General features: G+C 38.7%; 1 long non-coding RNA gene across 1 annotated transcript; it reads left to right on the top strand.

The window, feature by feature from the left end:
* The first annotated feature begins 1,845 nt into the window (after positions 1-1,845).
* On the top strand, positions 1,846-6,045 carry LOC138688981 (uncharacterized). The gene is made up of 3 exons (XR_011327784.1): positions 1,846-2,161; positions 3,345-3,419; positions 5,200-6,045. It is a non-coding gene; the product is annotated as an uncharacterized lncRNA (long non-coding RNA).
* Positions 6,046-7,002: the final 957 nt, after the last annotated feature.

Raw genomic sequence — 7,002 nt, 5'->3', positions numbered from 1 at the left:
TAACACTATATATAGCGAAATCCCTCATTCTGGTGGTAACCATACCTAAGATGGTGCAGAGACTGCAAATTCAAATAAAAATTCCAATTTTTAGTGTGAGCATTGGTTTGCTGTTTCATTGGATGATATAATTTTTTTTTTCATGGAGGGAGCTAGTTAGAGAACTCACAAGAGGAAAAAACTTAACCTTTGTCCTTGTTAGTACATTAGTATTTTGTGTCAAAGTTCAGAAAATAGAAATGGACAAATGTGAAAAGTGTGGAAAAAATGCATTATATAAGTCAAAGATGTAGAACAATAAACCCTGTATGTGCTTTTGTTTTGTTTTCTTCTAAACAGAACGCCTGTGAGAGAAGCTTACGGGTCAGCAGGTGATTATAGTGTAAAAGCCCTGAGTAACGTGAGTAGTTACACGTTGGCAGAGCCCTTGCCTCATGGTCATTGGAGTTCTTGGAAGCTTCACTGAGATAGACAAGGCCAGGTTGATGCAGGCTACATCAAGGCATTCAGACAGGGTGTCTCATTAAAGTTTCTTTAAAAAACAGTGATGCGCTGGTTGGAGTGCAGGTCCCGTAATGTTATATGGCTATTCGCAAAATAGAATAAGAGTAAAGGAATAAATTGCCAATATTCCCAACAAGAAGAGGCTACTAAAGCAGGACTCTGGTGCTCTACAGACATTAACAGATCAGTTAAGAGGGGTAAATAGTAACGTAGTGTTTGCACTTAGGTTGGGTTCTCAAAAGTAACAAAAATGGAAAGTGTTAAAAGTAGCAGAAAAATCTCATGATACTGAGTGTCTGGTAAAATGGAAGATGTAATTCAACATTTGCTAAAAGAATGTAAATATAAAATAATATATAAAATAATACTTAATTCTCAATTTACCTGCAGCTGGGGCCTCTGAAGCAGCTATTGCTCTGTAGGAAAGTGATTTTGGGAGTTATCTAGGTAATTCTATGGAAACACCAGCTCATTGCTCAGCAGCAGGTAGGACAAGTGCTAAGAATGACTCAGTAGGAGAGAAGGAATAAAACAGAATACAGTTTTACACTGTGTAAACTGATGGTGCAGTTAGGTCTCAACGTAGTGTAAAATTCTGGTTGGCTCTGCTGCAAAAAGGTAGCAAAACTAGGGAAGGCTTCAACAGGAGGATCAAAGTAGTCAAAGCAGTGTGATGACAACACATCTGAGAAGCAGCTAAATTGTCTGGGACTCTTCTGGCTGGGAAAGAGGTGGCTCAGTGAGAATGTAACGGGGATCTGTAAACTCAGGAGTGCTGTGGAAGAGGTGTGGCTTTTGATAGAAGAAGTAGTAGGGAGGTAGCCAGTCCAAAATGAAAAAAAAGAGCAGCTTTTTTTCATCCATGGCATGCTTAAACTGTAAAACTGGCCATATAGCTTACTTGGATGTAAAAAGCGACTGAGAAACTAATGGAAGCAAAGTCCATGGAGGCATAAAATGCAGAAGTAACACATCTGGATCAAAAACTCACTGAAGACTAATGACTAGAAATTAAGAGTTTGTAGCCAGGGAAGTGTTCCTGGATGCCTGTGACGGTCCCACAGCCCGCTGGCATACACCACTGAACACCGTTTGATACAAGACACTAGGTTAGGTGACCGACCCTTCGGCATTATGCAGTGCAGCTGCTTTTAGTTTCATCTCAGTGCTCCAGCATTTGGGTGAATTTTTAGGATGAGGAGGTATTTGTAGTACCACAAGCTGAGAACCCATGTGCTAAGCACTGTAATAGAATAAAAAGTGGTCTATGCCTTGTAAACTGTGTTGTCTGTCTGCATTGTGAAGAAGTAACCTTTTTTTCCTCAGCTTTAGGTTTCATTTATTCTAGGTCTGAAATGAAGAAGAAAGAGGAAATACATCTATGCTTCCCGCTCTGAAAACACATCTAGGTTGTATCTCTGAATAGCACAGAGTAATTTGCATTCTTGTCTTCTTTACTGATCAACCGCGCACAGTAAAGATTAGAAATTCTGAGGTTTGTTTTCCCCTTTCTGTTCCCCCTCACCAGGGAGGACTTTCCACTGCAAGCTGGCTTTTCTTGGCAAGTTTTTTCATCTCCCACCTCATCCTGCTGGAATGTCTGGACCGTGCACTTTCTTGTTCAATAGACGTGACAAGTGACAGAAGGAGGACCCAGGTGGCTTTCCCCTTGACAGCGGAGGGTTCGGTTTTGCACTTACACTAAAAATCTCTGAGAAGCAGAATTGCAAAAGGGACAAGGGTCTGACCATTTACATTCTCTTAGGGGTATACAGGAATAACTAAAGTCAGGCCACGCTATATGAACACAGTCTCTGCAGTTTTGCTACTCTTCCCAGGATTGCCTAAAACGCTCTGAGAATAACATAACTAAGAGAAGAAGAATCCCACATTTCAGTATATTTATCAAATCTACAGTAATATTCCTCTAGCACTTTCAAATCCATATCTTGCTTTTATACTCATATGATTTTCTATAGAGACGAACAGCAGCTTTTTCCTCTAGATAAATCTTGTATTTAGGAGCTAGTTGCATGCTTACTTACAGACTTGTGCTTGCATACGTCACGTCTTGTATTTTAGAAAAAACGGTAGTTTCCTACATTAGTTCATAATAGATTTAAAGTCTTTATTACAAACATGACTTTAACTGTTTGCTAACTGTATTCCCTTTGTCTACTGAAAAAAAAAATAATTCCTGAAAAAAACCCCTAGCATATTACAACTAGAGTAGAGAAATACTTGCCTCATGACTGTACAAGAAATCTACGTAATGCAGTAGAAAATGATGAACAATGTTAGGATACACAGCTGTTTTAACATTTTTAAAGCTCTAATACTTATTTGTACCTTGTACTTTATATTATGAAAACTTCTGAGTGTTGTGACTTCTCTGTTCCTTTCTGAATATTTATTCAGCAGTGCCATATACATTGAATCGAATGTGTATGCCCACATTTATGAAACTGGCTACTGCCGATTAAGGAAGTTTTACTGAAGTTTAAGAGTACAGTGAGGGGGTTCTTAAACCAAATAAAGTAGATGCAGTTGTTCAGCTACAATTTCTGTATTTTTCATAAAAATATAAAAATTTGGGGGAATCCTAAGTATACTTTTGTTGCTGAACACAGATTTATTTATTAGGTTGACAGTTGGTTTTCTTAATAGGGTTATACTAAGCCTTTCTTTCTAGAAGAATAAATAATAGTTACACTGTATTTGTGCACATGAGAATTGGTGAAACAGAAATAGGGGAGCAATGCAAAGATAATTTTGCATTCCTTCCACCTGCAGAATTGTGGCCTTCTGATTTCAAAGCAGCTTTTACTATTTCTTTTCAGAAAAAGACGTGGGATAGATGTTTGGATGAAGTTTGCAAGCATGAGTATAGTTAAGTGCTGGAAGGGGTCAGTCAGGTAAGTGCTATGGAAATAGGGAATCCTTTCTTGTCAGAAGTACAGGAATATTTTTCCCTGTGTTGATAAAGGAAATGTTTTTTACAGCTCTGTTTTATTTTCATGAGACTAAAATTACATTGTTACTGTGTGGAGGCAAAAATAAAAGCTCATCATATTTAAAAAATGTTTTAATAAATGTTCAGTTACGTAGTTTGCTTGAAAAGGTGACAAGTTGGAGTCTTTCTGCTGTGACGAATTCATCTGGATATGGTATTCTTGACTTAAATTATTTTAAAATGTGTTTAATTTCTCTGTTGTGTTGTTTGGGGCTAAATTAATCTCAGGCTTTTAAAGAAAGCATATTCTATAGATGGATGGATTAGTCAATAGTTGAATGAACTGACAATAAAAACATGTTCCTTAGTCAGGTCTGGAAAATGAAATGGTTCTACAGTCGGTAGTATTGACCAACCCCTTTAATTTAGGAAGGTATACCGTACATTTCCCAGGGATCTTCCTGATGCCCTAATATACTTGGAATGGCTAAGGAACTGAGGAATAAACAGAAGTTAAGCTAGGAGTTATTTTAAAATTACCCTCAAAAAGTAAAATTATTTGTTAATCATTTTAATCCAGGGTAGAAATTTTCTTAGACACTGACTTAAAGCATGCTTTTGGACACAGAAATGCTGATTTCAGAAGTAATGATTACCTTTGAAAGAGTCACTTACATCAGAACTGTTCTGCCCACCTCTTCTATAACACTGTTGGTTGCTCTTGTAAGACATAAATACAATCTAAAATATGCACTGGGAAAACATCTCAGTGAAGTTTTAGCCCAGGATAGGAAAACTAAAGATGATTCTCAAAAACAAAGAAGAGAAAAAAAATCCAACTTTAAGGTGTTTTGGTTAGTATCTCCATTAATGTTCAAGATTTACCAACTCTAAAGCATTTTTCATTTTGAAAGTGCTTTCTAAACACTCACCTACCCCTATTTACTTAAAGACTTCTGTTAAGAGGGTGAAAGGAATGTACTGGGAATGTCTCTCTATGGAGGCTGACAAGCCTTTTAATAGAAAAATCCTGAAGTTTCCCTTTTTGTTATTGTTTGAATCTTAAGCAGTAATTTTTAAACTCATGGAGGAAGGAATCATCTAAATATATTGTTTGTAATTACATCAGCACATGATAAAACTCTAACCTGATTTCATATTTGGCTAATGATGGCATGATTTTAAATCAACCCCAAATATTCTCTGTAATTCTCCTTCTAAAGTCTGTTTTAAAACAAGCAAATTAGCTATCGGCCCTATATACATTTTATTAATTCTTTGTGTTGGCACTACCTGGTTTTACATTATTTTCCAAGACAAATAGTCTCTTCAATATGCTTTGGTTTTAAAAGTGCATCAAAACATAGTTATATGGAAAAAGTGATTGATTTAAAAATTTTAATAGGAGCTTATTCAGGCACTTCATACTGTATTTTAGATGGATTCTGATTTTGTTATATTTTGGTTATATTTTAATTTTTGCAGAATCAAATCCTAAGAACATATACATCTGCCTCTAGTCATAGAACATACCTCCATAATTAAAAAATGTAAGAAAACAACCCACAAAAGGGACAAACCCCAACAACCCAGTAATCAGACAGCGAACAAAAATGTTCCTATTCACTTTTCAGCCCCTCTGGACCACTTTAATTAGGTGTGAAGTGTAGAAAATTACAGCAAAACATTTTAGATCTCTCCGATCTGAGAAACGTCTTCCTTAAACCTTCCTTTTTCAACAGACCCTTGCCTGGGCTGCCAGTTTCACACAACCCGTTTAATCAAAGCGGTTAAGATCGCGCACTGACAGGAGGACGTTCAGCTTCCTCCCGGCCGTACCGCGGCGGTTCCGCGTGGCGTCCCTCCCTCAGTTTCAGCTTCCGTGCCCCTTCCTGCCAGCGCCCCGCAACAGCCGTCAGGCGTGTTTTGAGCAAGCTGTGCCGTCCAACAGACCGGAGCTGAGAGGCCGCGTGGTGACCCTGCGTGGGGCAGGACACAAAGAACTCGTCAGCCCTCACGCCAGCTGCAGTGGGGACCTTCTGTGTGGCCTCCTCCACTGTAGTTATTCCGGGCACCTTGCTTTTGCTAGCTGTAAAAACGGTTAAACTTAATTTTCAACTTTACTGTTAGAAATACCGTGTGGAGTACATTGTCAAAAGTCAGAGCTTAAAAGATGTAATGTACTTAAGGGTATTTCTAAAGTAACTTCTGTGCCACAGTGCTTGCTGTTATCTTGTTCTGCAGCAATCATGCCGCGGCAGCTGGACTCATGAGAGAAACTGTATAGTTATAATCAGATCGATAAGTTCAGAAGTGTACCGTTATCTTTTTCTGCTTGTCCATAAGAACAACAAAATAGCATGTCTTGCATCTCCACATATTCTATTTGCCTGTACAACAATTTCTCATATACGTGCACAATATGTGAAGTGCCCCAGGTCACTCATTTCTGTGCTGGCTTATTGTATATTCTGGCAGCACCATGAGAATGCAACAAACTGGAATAAACTGTTATATGCTCTAGTATATATAATAATGGCTGCTCTTGATGGGACTGGTTAAATGTATGGGTGCCTTGAGAGGCACAGGTGAGCATTTCATCTACATTTCTGTGCGACGTGCTTGTCTTAAAAGTCTCCTTGCTAACCAAGGAGCTCTGTCAAACAAATACGCATCAGTGCAAAGCCTTTTGATAGGAAAAGATAATCAAGTTCTTGTTCCGTTGTGCCTAAAACACCCACATGTATGAACTCATCCACTGAAGTCAGTGGAGGCCATAATGTGGTTTAAGTTGTACGATATTTACTGTGCTGGGAGTAACCAAATTTAATGTCCCAAATGTCTGAAATGATTGGCACCTGGAAAACTTGGTCCGAAATTAAAGAGCTTGTTTGCCAGTTGTGGCAGGCACATGATCTGCAGCAGCACAGACTAATCATCTAGAGGACAACACAGAGGCAGCTGTAGGTACCCGAGAGCATTGCACCCTTGTTTCATGTGCATACAAGAGACGTGACAATATTTTCTTGTTTGTAGGAGACTTCCATTTGTTTCCCTGCTGCCAAAGAGCATCTGGGGACTGCTGAACCTAGGAGACACTGGGATAGTCATTCAAAGGTCTGTGAGTAGTCTCAGCAAAGCAACCACTCTGCTAAAGAAAGAGGATGTTCCTGATCATAAAAGCGGTGAAGAGGAAGAAAGGCAGCCAAAGGTAATGGGATAGAAGAAAATACAGTTTAAGGAATTTAGGGGGTGAAGTGGAAAATGAGTGTTTATGGAATGAGGAGTCTAGTTGTATTTTTCTCCTTCAGCTTCTAAAAGTTGGTTTATTTGAAACAGATCTTGCTTCTGAACTTGAGGGCAACTGTATAAAAAATGGTGCTTGGGGATGACTGTCATGAATTTTCTGGTTACATTGGCTTTTCTCATTTTTTGGACTGTTTTGGGTCCACTTATGGTGTAGAACAGGAGAAAAAAGTAAGCACTCCACTAGTCTTGGCTACCTACGTGATGAGGCCAGGCTAAAGCGAAAAGGGAACATGGCA

This window comes from Haliaeetus albicilla, chromosome 14 (assembly GCF_947461875.1).
Source record: "Haliaeetus albicilla chromosome 14, bHalAlb1.1, whole genome shotgun sequence".
Classification (NCBI taxonomy): domain Eukaryota; kingdom Metazoa; phylum Chordata; class Aves; order Accipitriformes; family Accipitridae; genus Haliaeetus; species Haliaeetus albicilla.
This window is presented reverse-complemented; position numbering and strand designations above follow the sequence as displayed.